Source organism: Pleurodeles waltl, chromosome 3_1 (assembly GCF_031143425.1).
Source record: "Pleurodeles waltl isolate 20211129_DDA chromosome 3_1, aPleWal1.hap1.20221129, whole genome shotgun sequence".
Taxonomy (NCBI): Eukaryota; Metazoa; Chordata; class Amphibia; order Caudata; family Salamandridae; genus Pleurodeles; species Pleurodeles waltl.
In genome coordinates this window covers 1,225,294,514-1,225,313,046 of record NC_090440.1, presented here as the reverse complement: position 1 = coordinate 1,225,313,046, position 18,533 = coordinate 1,225,294,514, and positions in this window count along the sequence as shown.

Sequence of the window (18,533 nt, the reverse complement as noted above, 5' to 3'; positions counted from 1 at the left end):
TGTAAAATGCTGAAATCACAATATTGTTCTACATTTATTCCTGATGATAGTAACTAAATGAAAAGCTTTATTAACATTCTGACTAATATTAACTCTGACCTAAATGTTCTGAAATAACCTGGAGTTTGGGAAAAGGTTAGCAAAGGTTTTGCTTCTATGGGAAATTGGCTGGGCAACCCAGAGAAAGATGTAATTGTGAAAATATTACAAGTAATCTTGATCATTGGTTTATGGGGTTTTCATAAATTGTATACAGTGATTAAAAGGCAGAAGATGAAGAATGACCAGAGGAGAGAAGAAATGTAATTAGACATGATGAGGAGTAGGTATTACAATGAAAATTGGAGAAAGAAAAAGAATGTCAAATATTGCCATGAAACTAAATTTTAAATTAACAAAAATTGTGTTAAGTAATGTAAAGTGTGATGACACACTTAGTCATCAGAGGAGGGGTGTGAAAACAAAGTTCATTACTAATAAACTTGCATCGATTAACAGTTTAGAATTTATATGAATTAGGATAACAGAGAAAACTGAGTGTCTTGGAAAAAGTGCTCACTTGAGTGGCCACCATTACATGTACAACATTACTAAAGAATTTGCATTATTAGTTTAAATAATGTGCACATGCATAATACAATGTATAAGTAGATCATAATAATGTATTAATGCTAATATATTAGGTATTCGAAATTATGAGATTTTGGGCCTAGTCGACAGAGACTCATGTTAAGCTTCACGGCATAAATAAATGTGCGTGAATGTTTTTGTAAAAGCAGAGAATAAACATTTGTTCATTATTCGCGCAGTGCTGACCAACTAGATTTGTAACCTTGCAATGTTGAATAAGTTGATGTCTTAAACGTTCTTGTGAGAACTGTCTGCTGAAATGTGGAGTACTACATATGGATACAAATGTTATTGTGATGCGTGAGAAGCAAATGTTCTCAGGCCTTAACAAAGGCTTCACTGACTGAAGCTATGATTGCAATGTTACTCGAAGAAACTGGTGAGGGAACGGGAGAAAAGGAGCTAATCATCGACGTGTGAAAGACTGTCTAATTATATCATAGATTTAGAAACGAATGTTTATTAGTTCTTCTGTGAACACACGATATTCTGACCAATCACGACTTGAGAAACTGCTTGTGTACTTTGAACGTAGCCTGACTGCATAAAACAGAAGCAATTAGACCCAGGAGCTGCGCAGTTCCAGATGTCCTTTTTCCTCATAGCTGTAGCCTCATAGAGAAAGTCTGTTCATGCTATTGATGCTGTTTCTTAGCTGGATGCCCTTTATAAGTTGGTTAACATAGAGCATAACCATGGCCGAGCCATTCCCTTCCATTGTCCTTTGCTGAAGCTGACTAGACGGATGTCCTACTGATGAAGGAATCACAACTTGCTGATCCATTCAGGGGAGGTATAACAAAATGCTATTGTTTCTGTTATAGAATTTTTGTTCTTTTCTTCTAGGTTCCAACCGCTATTTTGTTGGAGCCATTGTTAGATGTTTTCCATACCGTTTGACAAAATTTACTTTTGCATAAAGCCCAACCATGCCACTCGAACTGGAGGGTTTGTTAGTGTGCCATGTGAAGTATTGATTTTGTTCACCTGTTGGATCTAGATGTACACCATTTCTATTGTTCAGTTAGTGTTGCTATTAATTTGTATCGTAACTCTTGAATGTTTAATGATTAATGTCTTGGTTAAATTGAGATTTGTCCTCTGCTTTGGTCAGCCTGTGTTTTTTGTATATGTCTATCATTTGGTCTTGAGATTAAGTTACGTGATATTAGCATTGTTAATCGAGGGAAATAAACTTTCTAACTTTACTAAAAGGTGTGGCTCAAAATCTCTGATGTTTGATTTGTTGATCATGTTAGTGGGATTTTCCAAGAACTTTTAGGGACCCAAGGCAATAGCTGAGGTGCACCTTGAAATGTTTTTTATTGTGTCCTTGGAAAAGAGCAATTCCTATGATGAAATATAAATAGTGAAAAATAGGTACCTAGGAAATCTATGTATTTCTGAAATGGGCGCAAGATACTTGCACATCTCCAATATTTGTAGGTATCCATACCAGCATGTGAATTTAGAGGGCATTTCTCAAAATGTCTTTTTTCTTACACATTGACTTACGTTTGGAAGGCATACATCCATGGAAATACAACTGATAATAACACTTGTTCCACTATTCTGTCTTCCCTCAAGTGTCCTGATAAAAAAGGTACTATACGTATTTGGGTAGGGCTAGTGCCCATTACAGGAAAGGCCCCAAAATGCAACATGGACACAAACTACTTTATACTGAAAACTGACCCTTTTTTGAAATGTGCCTAGCTGTGGGTTTTGGGCCCCAAGTCAGCGATCACCTATGGAAACCCAGCAAATATTTTTGAAAACTAGACACCTAAGGGAATCCAGGATGAGGTGACTTGTGTGGTTCGCACAAGGTTGTTTCACCAAAAATGCCTTGCAAATCTCGAGCCTTGATTAAAAAAACACATTTTTTCCACATTTCTGTGATGGAAAGTTCTGGAATCTGCGGGGAGTCACAGACGGCCTTCCACCCAGCATTTCCCTAAGTCTTCTGATAAAAATTGTACTTCAATCCTGTGGGTAGGCCTAATGCTGGCAACAGAAAACGGCTCAAAACCTAACATGGATAGATCAAATTTCCACTCAAAACTGACTAGTTTTTTGCAAAGTGGCTAGCTAAGGTTTTTGGGCCCCAGCTCAGTTGGCACCTAGGAAAACCTAGTAAACCTGTTCATTTTTTAAAACTAGACACGTAGGGGAGTCTAGGATTGGGGGCCTTGCATGGATCCCATGAGGGTTTGTAACCTACAGTGGTCTGCAAACCTCAAACGCTGTCTGAAATCACACATTTTCCTTACATTTCTGATGAAAATTTCCAGAATCCACAAAATTCGTACCACCCAGCATTGCCCCATTTGTGCCGATAAAAATGCTGCATGACTTGTGTGGTTGGGCCGAGTGCCCATCACACTGCGTGCGGAGTCCTACTGACCTTGGTTGGATCTGTTCCTGTCGCTGGCACAGAAATGTGAGGGAAATGTGTGTTTTTAGTCAACGTTTCAGGTCTGCAGGGCATTTGTGGATACGAATATTGTGTGGGATGCATGTGAAGAACACCACCCAAAAAGTGCAGCTATTCATCATTGTTAGTGGGATAGTACTGGAAGTTAGCTAAACTCTCCTGGCCCATTTGTGAAAACAACACCCAAAAGAATCAAATGTCCTTTTGCTTGCCATTGGGATGAGATGCTTTAGTCTGCAGGGGAGCAGAAAGACTGTTGATCGTTTTAGTGGTGAGCGTGGGGCCTGATGTTAGGCTGGGAAAAACCCACCCGATTATTTTATTAAAATATATATATTGCTGTCATACAGTGGGCTTTCTGCCCGCCGGGGCACAGATTGAGGGTAGTTACCACATCTGCCCCTGAGGGGAAGGGGCAGAATGACTGTTTCCCAATTTTATGGAGTGAAGGAATGGCTATGCAGCCCCTACATCTACAATTTAAAAAAAAAAGTAATCCCTGATGTCTAGTGGGCTTTCTGCCCCTGGAGGTAGCTTCGGGACTTGCCCCGTATTCCCTCCAGAAGGTGACAGAAAAACTGTTTCCCCAGGTTTACTGCCTCCCAGTGGGGTCACATAGGGTAATTTCCCCTTTTGCCCCATGGAGGGCAAAAATACTGTTTCCCCATTTTTGAGGGGGGGTGGGGCATGGCCACCCCTACAATTTGAAAAAGTAATCACTGGTGTCTAGTGGGCTTTCTGCCCCCCCCGAGGGGCAGAAAGACTGTTTCACTTTTTTTGGGGTGTGTGAGGCATGGTCATGCCCAGGTTGGGCAGCCCCACCACTACAATTAAAAAAAGGTAATCCCTGGTGTCCTACTGGACTTTCTGCCCCCCTCCCCCCAATCCCACCCCCATGGGTGACAGGTAGGGTAATTGGTCCCATGTGCCCCAGAGGCCAAAAAGACTGTTTCCTCATTTTTGAGAGGAGGCATGCCCATGCTGAGCAGCCCCCACATCTACCATTAAAAAAATAATCCCTGGTGTCTAGTGGGATGGGCTTTCTGACCCCGGGGGAGGGGTCAGATGGGGATAGCAATTATCCCATCTGCCCCGGGGGAAAACTGTTTCCGTTTTATGTTGAGGGTGAGGGCATGGCCATGCCCATGCTGGGCCAACCCTCAGCCCTACATTTTAAAAAAGTAATCCTTTATGTCTTGTGGGCTTTCTGCCCTGCCATGAGGACAGCAGAAGTATTGTTTCCCCATTTTTATGGGGGTGGGTGGGCCTCACCAGCCCCCACCCCTACAAATAAAACAAAAAGTAATCCCTGGTCTCTAGTGGGCTTTCTGCCCCTCTGGGGGGGGGGGGGAGGCAGGTGGGGGAAACTACCCATCCACCCCCCTGGGGAGCAGAAAGACTCTTTCCTTATTTTTCGGGGGTTGGGGAAATGGCCATGTCTATGCTTGGCAGCCCTCACCCCAACAATTAAAAAAAGTTTTTCCCCTGGTGTCTAGTGGTCTTCCTGTCCCACCTGGGGAGGGTCAAATTGGGTTATTGCCCCTGTTACCCCCAGGGGCATATGTTTCCCCTTTTTTGGGAGGGTTGGTAGCATGGCCATGTCCATGCTGGGCAGCCCAAATATGTACAACTAACAAAAACTAATCTCTGGTGTCTAGTGGGCTTTTTGCCCCCGTGGTGGGGCAGATGGGAATAAGTATCCCAATCTACCCTGGGGTGGGGGGCGGAGGCAGAAAGACTGGAATATATATATTTTTTGAGGGTGGGCACAAGCCCTTGTACACGGGGCTGCTCCTTCCCTGGTGTCTAATGGAGTGGATTCCTGACTGGGGATTGCCCTCCTGCAGTGATACCCAAGCAGGGATCCACTAGGTAAAGGCACCATTGGAAAGGGAAGATTGTCCCCTTCCCAACAATACCTCTCCTGTATGCTTCAGTGCTCAGGGTGCTGAGATATGCCCGCAAGCGCTGAACCAGTGAAAGTGAAATGAGCTGATCGGCTCATTTCACTTTCTTTGTAATTAAGTCAGTGCGCCATGTGCTACGATCATCATTACATTGAAAACAAAAAAATGCCTCGGGCTGCTGGGGAAGCTCTTCCCCACCTCCCGGGGCTTAAACAAAAAAAAATTAAAAGGAAATCCCTCTGCCTTGTGTCCGAGGATGGCGTGGAGTTGTCCTCAGCACACGAGGACTGCCGCAGAGGACAGCTTGGAGATGTCCTCCGCACTGAAGTGGTGTCATGTGAGTTTATGCCCTGATGACGTCACGGAAGGTGCCATCATTGAAAAAATTAAACAGTATGTGCAAATTTTAAAAATAAAGATGCTAAAGCAAGTATAAGTCAATCCTATTTTAATCACAAAACATATTCATTAGGATGCTAACATGATAGATCAGGCATGCAGCCATCACATGCTCAGGGGTAGGCACCATATGCCAGACAGCTTAATTAAAGCCTCAAATGATAAACGCGCCCTCAAATGGTCAGACACCATTACAACTGGAAGCTTCCATCAGGTCCACGGATTAGGGACAGCATAGGCTGCAGCAGTGAAGGTTTCCCCATGTACACAGAATTGCCACAGCAGCAGGAGTGTAAGCCCCTTCCCAACCAGACACAACAGATACAGAATGAGCCATACTACTCATGCTGGAGCTTAGTCTAAACAACTGAGATGATGAGCCTAATTAATTTTTAGCAGCGTTGTACTTGACTCAATACTGTGATACCAGTGTACAGTTTCAGGCAGAAGAGTTTCAGCTTGCCAGAGATGAGGATATGCCCATACTAGCATGTCAGAGCATACTGTAAATCAGGAGAGAGATGAATTGTGAAAGCTAAGCAGCTGTCTGATTAAAAGTACAATAGTGCATATTACAGATTAGAGGCTGTTGACACTACTTACAGGTGTGCAATGGATACATCTTAGGCCTAGTAGAGTAGAGTGCAATGCAAGGCATGCTAGAAATGCATTGTGAAAGCCCAATGGAAATCTTAGAACTAGGGTAGTGATGCTTGGTGCATGTAAAGACATAGATGAACTTTTATGAGAGCTTCATGGGCAGTTTAGGTCCTCATTCCCAGTCTGCTGGAGCAGTATCCACAGGGGGATTCTGCACTTGCTGATTCTCAGTGCCCTGCTTTTTCTGAATCCTAAATTGCTAGTGTTAGGCCTAACTTTACCCTGTACAGTTCCACACCTGCTAAATCCACGTGTCTGCTGACATTTCTCACCTGTCCATAATGTATGTAACATTGGAAAGTCCCCAGAATAAGGAATCCATATGTGGTAAAGGACCTACTATTCTCTTTCCCCATCCTGGGGATTTTAACTTGTGATGCAAGTATTAGGGGTGAAGATACCAGTCGGAATCAGTACTGTGGCCCTGGTATAGTGAACATTTAATTACAGACATCTTGTAATGAAACCTTAAAGAGAGGAATAGCCATACATGGTGCAAGTGTAGGAGGCTGGACTGGCTTGTAGTGAGTACCAAGGGGTACTTACACCTTGCACCAGGCCCAGGTATCCCTTATTAGTGTATAGGGTGTCTAGCAGCTTAGGCTGATAGATAATGGTAGCTTAGCAGAGCAGCTTAGGCTGAACTAGGAGACGAGTGAAGCTCCTACAGTACCACTAGTGTCACTTGCACAATATCATAAGAAAACACAATACATAGATATACTAAAAATAAAGGTACTTTATTTTTATGACAATATGCCAAAGTATCTCAGAGTGTACCTTCAGTATGAGGATAGCAAATATACACAAGATATATGTACACAATACCAAAAATATGCAGTATAGTCTTAGAAAACAGTGCAAACAATGTATAGTTACAATAGGATGCAATGGGGACACATAGGGATAGGGGCAACACAAACCATATACTCCAAAAGTGGAATGCGAACCACAAATGGACCCCAAACCTATGTGACCTTGTAGAGGGTCGCTGGGACTATTAGAAAATAGTAAGGGTTAGAAAAATAGCCCACCCCAAGACCCTGAAAAGTGAGTGCAAAGTGCACTAAAGTTCCCCAAAGGACATAGAAGTCGTGATAGGGGAATTCTGCAGGAAAGACACAAACCAGCAATGCAACAACAATGGATTTCCAGTCGAGGGTACCTGTGGAACAAGGGGACCAAGTCCAAAAGTCACAAGCAAGTCGGAGATGGGCAGATGCCCAGGAAATGCCAGCTGTGGGTGCAAAGAAGCTGCTACTGGACAGTAGAAGCTGAGGATTCTGCAGGAACGACAAGGGCTAGAGACTTCCCCTTTGGAGGATGGATCCCCCACGCTGTGGAGAGTCGTGCAGAAGTGCTTTCCTGCCGAAAGACCGCCAACAAGCCTTGCTAGCTGCAAATCGTGCGGTTAGGGTTTTTGGATGCTGCTGTGGCCCAGGAGGGAACAGGATGTCGCCAATTGCGTCTGGGGACAGAGGGGGCGTCGAGCAAGACAAGGAGTCCTCTCAGAAGCAGGCAGCACCCGCAGAAGTGCCGGAACAGGCACTACGAAGAAGAGTGAAACGGTGCTCACCTGAAGTTGCACAAAGGAGTCCCACGTCGCCGGTGGGCCACTTAGAAAGTCATGCAATGCAGGTCAGAGTGCCGTGGACCCAGGCTTGGCTGTGCACAAAGGATTTCCGCCGGAAGTGCACAGAGGCCGGAGTAGCTGCAAAAGTCACGGTTCCCAGCAATGCAGTCTGGCGTGGGGAGGCAAGGACTTACCTCCACCAAACTTGGACTGAAGAGTCACTGGACTGTGGGAGTCACTTGGACACAGTTGCTGGATTCAAGGGACCTCGCTCGTCGTGCTGAGAGGAGACCCAGGGGACCGGTGATGCAGTTCTTTGGTGCCTGCGGTAGCAGGGGGAAGATTCCGTCGACCCATGGGAGATTTCTTCGGAGCTTCTAGTGCAGAGAGGAGGCAGACTACCCCACAGCATGCACCACCAGGAAAACAGTCGAGAAGGCGGCAGGATCAGCGTTACAGAGTTGCAGTAGTCGTCTTAGCTACTTTGTTGCAGTTTTGCAGGCTTCCAGCGCGGTCAGCAGTCGATTCCTTGGCAGAAGGTGAAGAGAGAGATGCAGAGGAACTCTGATGAGCTCTTGCATTCGTTATCTAAGGAAATCCCCAAAGCAGAGACCCTAAATAGCCAGAAAAGAGGGTTTGGCTACTTAGGAGAGAGGATAGGCTAGCAACACCTGAAGGAGCCTATCAGAAGGAGTCTCTGACGTCACCTGCTGGCCCTGGCCACTCAGAGCAGTCCAGTGTGCCAGCAGCACCTCTGTTTCCAAGATGGCAGAGGTCTGGAGCACACTGGAGGAGCTCTGGGCACCTCCCAGGGGAGGTGCAGGTCAGGGGAGTGGTCACTCCCCTTTCCTTTGTCCAGTTTCGCGCCAGAGCAGGGCTGAGGGGTCCCTGAACCGGTGTAGACTGGCTTATGCAGAAATGGGCACCATCTGTGTCCATGAAAGCATTTCCAGAGGCTGGGGGAGGCTACTCCTCCCCTGCCTTAACACCATTCTCCAAAGGGAGAGGGTGTAACACCCTCTCTCTGAGGAAGTCCTTTGTTCTGCCATCCTGGGCCAGGCCTGGCTGGACCCCAGGAGGGCAGAAACCTGTCTGAGGGGTTGGCAGCAGCAGCAGCTGCAGTGAAACCCCTGAAAAGGCAGTTTGGCAGTACCAGGGTCTGTGCTACAGACCACTGGGATCATGGGATTGTGCCAACTATGCCAGGATGGCATAGAGGGGGCAATTCCATGATCATAGACATGTTACATGGCCATATTCGGAGTTACCATTGTGAAGCTACACATAGGTAGTGACCTATGTGTAGTGCACGCGTGTAATGGTGTCCCCGCACTCACAAAGTCCGGGGAATTTGCCCTGAACAATGTGGGGGCACCTTGGCTAGTGCCAGGGTGCCCTCACACTAAGTAACTTTGCACCTAACCTTTACCAGGTAAAGGTTAGACATATAGGTGACTTATAAGTTACTTAAGTGCAGTGGTAAATGGCTGTGAAATAACGTGGACGTTATTTCACTCAGGCTGCAGTGGCAGGCCTGTGTAGTATTTGTCAGAGCTCCCTATGGGTGGCAAAGGAAATGCTGCAGCCCATAGGGATCTCCTGGAACCCCAATACCCTGGGTACCTCAGTACCATATACTAGGGAATTATAAGGGTGTTCCAGTATGCCAATGTGAATTGGTGAAATTGGTACTAGCCTGTTAGTGACAATTTGGAAAGAAATGAGAGAGCATAACCACTGAGGTTCTGGATAGCAGAGCCTCAGTGAGACAGTTAGTCATAACACAGGTAATACTTTCAGGCACACTTATTAGCACTGGGGCCCTGGCTGGCAGGGTCCCAGTGACACATACAACTAAAACAACATATATACAGTGAAAAATGGGGGTAACATGCCAGGCAAGATGGTACTTTCCTACACAACCCCCCCCAAACGAAGGACAATAAGACTAGCCATGACCTGATGAGTCTTCATTGTCTAAGTGGAAATATCTGGAGAGTCCATCTGCATTGGAGTGGCTACTCCCAGGTCTATGTTCCACTGTATAGTCCATTCCCTGTAGGGATATGGACCACCTCAACAATTTACGATTTTCACCTTTCATTTGTTTTAGCCAAAGTAGAGGTTTGTGGTCTGTCTGAACAATGAAGTGAGTGCCAAACAGGTATGGCCTCAACTTCTTCAGTGCCCAGACCACAGCAAAGGCCTCCCTCTCAATGGCAGACCAACGCTTTTCTCTAGGGGTCAACCTCCTACTAATAAAAGCAACAGGTTGATCCTGGCCCTCAGAATTAAGTTGTGATAGGACTGCCCCTACTCCTAATTCAGATGCATCAGTTTGGACATAGAATTTTTTAGAGTAACAAGGGCTTTTCAGGACAGGTGCAGAGCACATGGCCTGCTTCAGCTCCTCAAAAGCTTTCTGACAGTTTGCTGTCCATAATACCTTTTTAGGCATGTTCTTGGATGTGAGGTCATTAAGAGGGGCTGCAATGGAGCCATAGTACTTAATGAACCTCCTGTAGTACACAGTGAGGCCTAAGAAGGCTCTCACTTGAGTCTGAGTAGTAGGGGGAACCCAAACAATAATTGTTTGGATTTTCCCCTGAAGTGGTGCAATCTGTTCCCCACCAACCAGGTGTCCCAGATAAACCACCTTTCCCTGCCCTATCTGGCACTTTGATGCCTTGATAGTGAGGCTTACCTTTTGCAGGGCCTCCAAAACTTTCCATAGGTGGATGTGAGAAGGTAGCCTCTTTCTAGCCTTGTTACCCCCACTTTTGGCCTGTTTGTGAGTGTATGTCAGGGTGTTTGTCACTGTTTTCACTGTCTCACTGGGATCCTGATAGCCAGGCCTCAGTGCTCATAGTGAAAACCCTATGTTTTCAGTATGTTTGTTATGTGTCACTGGGATCCTGCTGGTCAGGACCCCAGTGCTCATAGGTTTGTGGCCTATATGTATGTGTCACTGGGACCCTGTCACACAGGGCCCCAGTGCTCATAGGTGTGCATGTATATGTTCCCTGTGTGGTGCCTAACTGTCTCACTGAGGCCCTGCTAATCAGAACCTCAGTGGTTATGCTCTCTCATTTCTTTCCAAATTGTCACTGACAGGCTAGTGACCATTTTTACCAATTTACATTGGCTTACTGGAACACCCTTATAATTCCCTAGTATATGGTACTGAGGTACCCAGGGTATTGGGGTGCCAGGAGATCCCTATGGGCTGCAGCATTTCTTTTGCCACCCATAGGGAGCTTTGACAATTCTTACACAGGCCTGCCACTGCAGCCTGAGTGAAATAACGTCCACGTTATTTCACAGCCATTTTACACTGCACTTAAGTAACTTATAAGTCACCTATATGTCTAACCTTTACCTGGTAAAGGTTAGGTGCAAAGTTACTTAGTGTGAGGGCACCCTGGCACTAGCCAAGGTGCCCCCACATTGTTCAGAGCCAATTCCCTGAACTTTGTGAGTGCGGGGACACCATTACACGCGTGCACTACATATAGGTCACTACCTATATGTAGCTTCACCATGGTAACTCCGAATATGGCAATGTAACTTGTCTATGATCATGGAATTGCCCCCTCTATACCATCCTGGCATAGTTGGCACAATCCCATGATCCCAGTGGTCTGTAGCACAGACCCTGGTACTGCCAAACTGCCCTTCCTGGGGTTTCACTGCAGCTGCTGCTGCTGCCAACCCCTCAGACAGGCAGCTGCCCTCCTGGGGTCCAGCCAGGCCTGGCCCAGGATGGCAGAACAAAGAACTTCCTCTGAGAGAGGGTGTGACACCCTCTTCCTTTGGAAAATGGTGTGAAGGCAGGGGAGGAGTAGCCTCCCCCAGCCTCTGGAAATGCTTTGTTGGGCACAGATGTGCCCAATTCTGCATAAGCCAGTCTACACCGGTTCAGGGACCCCTTAGCCCCTGCTCTGGCGCGAAACTGGACAAAGGAAAGGGGAGTGACCACTCCCCTGGGAGGTGTCCAGAGCTCCTCCAGTGTGCTCCAGACCTCTGCCATCTTGGAAACAGAGGTGCTGCTGGCACACTGGACTGCTCTGAGTGGTCAGTGCCACCAGGTGACGTCAGAGACTCCTTGTGATAGGCTCCTTCAGGTGTTAGTAGCCTTTCCTCTCTCCTAGGTAGCCAAACCCTCTTTTCTGGCTATTTAGGGTCTCTGTCTCTGGGGAAACTTTAGATAACGAATGCATGAGCTCAGCCGAGTTCCTCTGCATCTCCCTCTTCACCTTCTGATAAGGAAACGACCGCTGACCGCGCTGGAAGCCTGCAAACCTGCAACATAGTAGGAAAGACGACTACTGCAACTCTGTAACGCTGATCCTGCCGCCTTCTCGACTGTTTTCCTGCTTGTGCATGCTGTGGGGGTAGCCTGCCTCCTCTCTGCACCAGAAGCTCCGAAGAAATCTCCCGTGGGTCGACGGAATCTTCCCCCTGCAACCGCAGGCACCAAAAAGCTGCATTACCGGTCCCTTGGGTCTCCTCTCAGCACGACGAGCGAGGTCCCTCGAATCCAGCGACGCTGTCCAAGTGACCCCCACAGTCCAGTGACTCTTCAGCCCAAGTTTGGTGGAGGTAAGTCCTTGCCTCACCTCGCTGGGCTGCATTGCTGGGAACCGCGACTTTGCAGCTACTCCGGCCCCTGTGCACTTCCGGCGGAAATCCTTCGTGCACAGCCACGCCTGGGTCCACGGCACTCTAACCTGCATTGCACGACTTTCTAAGTTGGTCTCCGGCGACGTGGGACTCCTTTGTGCAACTTCGGCGAGCACCGTTTCACGCATCCTCGTAGTGCCTGTTTCTGGCACTTCTCCGGGTGCTACCTGCTTCAGTGAGGGCTCTTTGTCTTGCTCGACGTCCCCTCTCTCTGCAGGTCCAATTTGCGACCTCCTGGTCCCTCCTGGGCCCCAGCAGCGTCCAAAAACGCCAAACGCACGATTTGCGTGTAGCAAGGCTTGTTGGCGTCCTTCCGGCGGGAAAACACTTCTGCACGACTCTCCAAGGCGAGAGGGATCCGTCCACCAAAGGGGAAGTCTCTAGCCCTTTTCGTTCCTGCAGAAACCTCAGCTTCTTCTGTCCAGTCGAAGCTTCTTTGCACCCGCAGCTGGCATTTCCTGGGCATCTGCCCATCTCCGACTTGCTTGTGACTTTTGGACTTGGTCCCCTTGTTCCACAGGTACCCTAGATTGGAAATCCACAGTTGTTGCATTGCTGGTTTGTGTCTTTCCTGCATTATTCCTCTAACACGACTCTTTTGTCCTTAGGGGAACTTTAGTGCACTTTGCACTCACTTTTCAGGGTCTTGGGGAGGGTTATTTTTCTAACTCTCACTATTTTCTAATAGTCCCAGCGACCCTCTACAAGGTCACATAGGTTTGGGGTCCATTCGTGGTTCGCATTCCACTTCTGGAGTATATGGTTTGTGTTGCCCCTATCCCTATGTTTCCCCATTGCATCCTATTGTAACTATACATTGTTTGCACTGTTTTCTAAGACTATACTGCATATTTTTGCTATTGTGTATATATATCTTGTGTATATTTCCTATCCTCTCACTGAGGGTATACTCTAAGATACTTTGGCATATTGTCATAAAAATAAAGTACCTTTATTTTTAGTATAACTGTGTATTGTGTTTTCTTATGATATTGTGCATATGACACTAAGTGGTACTGTAGTAGCTTCACACGTCTCCTAGTTCAGCCTAAGCTGCTCTGCTAAGCTACCATTATCTATCAGCCTAAGCTGCTAGACACCCTATACACTAATAAGGGATAACTGGGCCTGGTGCAAGGTGCAAGTACCCCTTGGTACTCACTACAAGCCAGTCCAGCCTCCTACAGTGGACCAGGTGATCATCCCAGCTGGAGCTAAAGACAGGTATATCATCCAAATATGCTGCACTGAAAGCTTCCAGCCCTTGCAGGACTGTGTTCACCAACCTCTGAAAAGTGGCAGGTGCATTTTTCAATCCAAAAGGCATTACTGTGAATTGGTAATGTCCTCCAATGGTTGAAAATGCAGTTTTAGCTTTAGCATCTTCTGATAATATTATCTGCCAATACCCTGCAGTCAAATCAAAAGTGCTTAGATACCTGGCAGATGCCAGTGTATCTATGAGCTCATCTGCCCTGGGTATAGGGTGAGCATCAGTTTTGGTTACATGGTTGAGACCTCTGTAGTCTACACAAAACCGCATTTCCTTCTTTCCATCTTTGGAATGAGGTTTTGGTACAAGTACCACAGGAGAGGCCCATGGACTTTCAGAGTGCTCAACCACTCCCAGTTCTAACATTTTCTGCACCTCTTGCTTTATGCAGTCTCTGACATGGTCAGGCTGCCTATAGATCTTACTTTTGACAGGCAAGCTGTCTCCAGTATCTATAGTGTGCTCACACCAAGAAGTGGTACCTGGCACAGTAGAGAAGAGTTCAGAAAACTGACCCAGGAGATTTATGCAGTGGTCTTTCTGCTCAGCAGTAAAACAGTCTGCTAGTACAACACCTTCCACTAGAGCATCTTGTTCTGTGGAAGAGAAGAGATCAGGTAGAGGATCACTGTCTTCTTCCTGTCCCTCATCAGTTGCCATGAGCAGGGTGAGATCAGCCCTGTCATAGTAGGGTTTCAGGCGATTGACATGGAGCACCCTAAGGGGACTCCTGGCAGTGCCTAAGTCAACTAAGTAGGTGACTTCACCCTTTTTCTCAACAATTGTGTGGGGTCCACTCCATTTATCTTGGAGTGCTCTTGGGGCCACAGGCTCCAAGACCCACACTTTCTGCCCTGGTTGGTACTGAACCAAAACAGCCTTCTGGTCATGCCATTGCTTTTGGAGCTCTTGGCTGGCCTGAAGGTTTTTACTGGCCTTTTTCATGTACTCAGCCATCCTTGATCTGAGGCCAAGTACATAATCCACAATATCTTGTTTTGGAGCTTTTAAGGGTTGTTCCCAACCCTCCTTGACAAGTGTTAGTGGACCCCTAACAGGGTGTCCAAAGAGGAGTTCAAAGGGGCTGAAGCCCACTCCTTTCTGGGGTACCTCCCTGAAGGCAAAAAGGAGGCATGGTAACAGGATATCCCATCTCCTGCGGAGTTTTTCAGGGAGACCCATAATCATGCCTTTGAGAGTTTTGTTAAATCTCTCTACCAGTCCATTTGTTTATGGATGATAGGGTGTGGTGAACTTGTATGTCACCCCACACTCTTTCCACATGGCCTTCAAGTAAGCAGACAGGAAATTGCTTCCTCTGTCTGAAACTACCTCTTTTGGGAAGCCCACCCTGGAAAAGATTGCCAGGAGGGCCTTTGCCACTGCAGGAGCTGTAGTGGTCCTTAGAGGAATTGCTTCAGGATATCTGGTGGCATGGTCCACTACCACCAAGATAAACCTATTGCCTGAAGCAGTAGGAGGGTCAAGGGGGCCAACTATGTCAACCCCTACCCTTTCAAAGGGAACCCCAACCACAGGCAGTGGAATAAGGGGTGCCTTTGGAGTGCCACCTGTCTTGCCACTGGCTTGACAGGTTTCACAGGACTTACAACAATCTTTTGTGTCCTCAGACATTCTAGGCCAATGAAACAAGGGAACAAGTCTGTCCCAAGTTTTCATTTGCCCCAAATGTCCAGCAAGGGGAATGTCGTGAGCAAGAGTTAGGAGGAACTTTCTGTACTCATGAGGAATCACCAATCTCCTGGCAGCTCCAGGTTTTGGATCCCTTGCTTCAGTGTACAAGAGGTTGTCCTCCCAGTAAACTCTGTGAGAGTCACTGACATCCCCATTTGCTTGTTTGACAGCTTGCTGTCTTAGACCCTCTAGTGTGGGACAGGTCTGCTGTGCCACACTCAGCTCCTCCCTGGCAGGCCCCCCTTCACCCAAAAGCTCAGCAGTGTCTGCTTCCAGCTCCTCTGGTGTAGGTTCTGCACAGGGTGGGAATTCTTCTTCCTCAGAAGTTGAATCCACTGTAGAGGGAGGGATAGTAGGTAGTGCTTTACTTCTACTAGCCCTAGCTTTAGGGAACACTTGGTCCATTGTTCCAGGATCCAAGTTACCCTGTCCTTTTTGCTTTTTGGCCTGAGCCCTGGTCAAAGCACAAATATGCCCTGGAATGCCCAGCATTGCTGCATGAGCCTCCAACTCCACTTCTGCCCAAGCTGATGTCTCTAAATCATTCCCTAATAGACAGTCTACAGGTAAATCTGAAGCAACCACAACTTTCTTTGGGCCAGTAACCCCCCCAGTTGAGATTCACAACAGCCATGGGGTGGCTAAGGGTGTTGTTGTGAGCATCGGTTACTTGGTACTGGTGACCAAGTAGGTGTTGTTCAGGGTGGACCAGTTTCTCTATTACAATTGTGACACTGGCACCTGTGTCCCTGTAGGCCTGAACCTCAACACCATTTATTAGGGGTAGTTGCTTGTACTTATCCATGTTAAGGGGACAAGCAACCAAGGTGGCTAAATCAATAGCCCCCTCAGAGACTAACACAGCCTCTGTGGTCTCCCTAATCAGACCAACCCCAACTAAGTTACCAAAGGTGAGCCCCGCTACTCCCTTAGATTGGCTATTAGTAGGTTTGCTCCCACCACCACTGCTATTAGTAGGGACACAAGGTGTAGCAGTAGGGGTTGTGGTGGTAGGAGGCTTGGTGCTTTTCTTTGGACAACTGGGATCTGTTGTCCAATGGCCTTTTATTTTACATAAATAGCACCATGGTTTATTTTCTTTGTTTAGATTGGAAGAGGATTTGGACCCACCACCCCCACCCCCACCAGAGTGTTTTTGTGGGCCTGATGAAGACTCATTTTTAGATTTGTCCCCACCCTTGTCAGAAGACTTACCATCCTTCTTCTTATTGCCATCTTTGTCACCCCCTGTATGAACTTTTCTGTTCACCCTTGTTCTGACCCATTTGTCTGCCTTCTTTCCCAATTCTTGGGGAGAGGTCAGATCAGAGTCCACCAGTTACTGGTGCAACAAATCTGACACACAATTATTAAGAATATGCTCTCTCAGGATCAAGTTATATAGGCTTTCATAATCAGTAACTTTACTGCCATGTAACCACCCCTCCAAGGCCTTCACTGAATGGTCAACAAAATCAACCCAGTCTTGTGAAGACTCCTTTTTGGTCTCTCTGAACTTCATCCTGTACTGTTCAGTGGTTAAGCCATAACCATCCAGGAGTGCATTCTTAAGAACTGTAAAATTATTGGCATCACTTTCTTTCACAGTAAGGAGCCTATCCCTACCCTTTCCACTAAATGATAGCCATAGGATAGCAGCCCACTGCCTTTGAGGGACATCCTGTACAACACAGGCCCTCTCAAGTGCAGCAAACCACTTGTTAATGTCATCCCCCTCCTTATAAGGGGGAACTATCTTGTGCAGATTCCTGGAATCATGCTCTTTTGCAGGATGACTATTGGGAATACTGCTGCTGCCACCATGGGTTTCTAACCCCAATTTCTGTCTTTCTCTCTCCACTTCTAAGCACTGTCTATCCAAATCCAGCTGTTGCTTCTTGAGCTTCAGTCTGGTTTGTTCCACTCTCAATCTATTGAGCTCCCTTTCTAACAATCTGTCATCAGGGTGGGTGGGAGGGACATGCCTTGAAACAGGTGTGGTGAGAATTAACAGAAGGAGACCTATCCCTTACAGAAGGCACCCTAACAGCTTGGTTAACAGAAACATCACTTCTACTGTGGTGAGAAGGAATACTCTTGCTATGATGTGAGACAGCACTATCTGTATGGTGTGACTCTACATCAGTACCAACTATGCTAGGCTGTCTAGTAATGGGCAGGCTAGGAAGTTTCTTTCCTGAATCTTTTCCTAGGGGAGTCCCTGGATCAGATTGGGAACCATTAGCTACTTTTTCAACACATGGGGCCCTTCTGGCCTTATCTTGTTCTTTAAGCATGTTAACCAATAATTCCAAAGAAGGATTCTTCCCTACACTCAAACCTCTCTCTATGCAGAGACTCCTTGCTCCTTTCCAGCTAAGGTGATCATATGCAAGTTTAGACAGATCAACAGTTTGGCCTGTGCCAGACATTTTATAAAGAGTTTAAGTGATAGAAAAAGAGAGAAAAAGTTTTTCAGAACTATTAGAAAGACAGAAAAAACTTTTAAAACTTTTTAAGAACTTTTAGAAAGTTTAGAGGTACTTTTCAGCACTTAGAAAAGAGTGAAAGAGGAAATGCAAAACGTTTTGGTTAGGTGTACATACACTGAACTTGTTTTGTATATTTTTCTCTTATGAAAAGTACAATGACAAGAGTGGTAAGTAGTCTCAAAGCACTTATCCCACCGCTGCACAACCAATGTAGGAGGCTGGACTGGCTTGTAGTGAGTACCAAGGGGTACTTACACCTTGCACCAGGCCCAGGTATCCCTTATTAGTGTATAGGGTGTCTAGCAGCTTAGGCTGATAGAAAAGGTAGCTTAGCAGAGCAGCTTAGGCTGAACTAGGAGACGAGTGAAGCTCCTACAGTACCACTAGTGTCACTTGCACAATATCATAAGAAAACACAATACACAGATATACTAAAAATAAAGGTACTTTATTTTTATGACAATATGCCAAAGTATCTCAGAGTGTACCCTCAGTATGAGGATAGCAAATATACACAAGATATATGTACACAATACCAAAAATATGCAGTATAGTCTTAGAAAACAGTGCAAACAATGTATAGTTACAATAGGATGCAATGGGGACACATAGGGATAGGGGCAACAGAAACCATATACTCCAAAAGTGGAATGCGAACCACGAATGGACCCAAAACCTATGTGACCTTGTAGAGGGTCGCTGGGACTATTAGAAAATAGTAAGGGTTAGAAAAATAGCCCATCCCAAGACCCTGAAAAGTGAGTGCAAAGTGCACTAAAGTTCC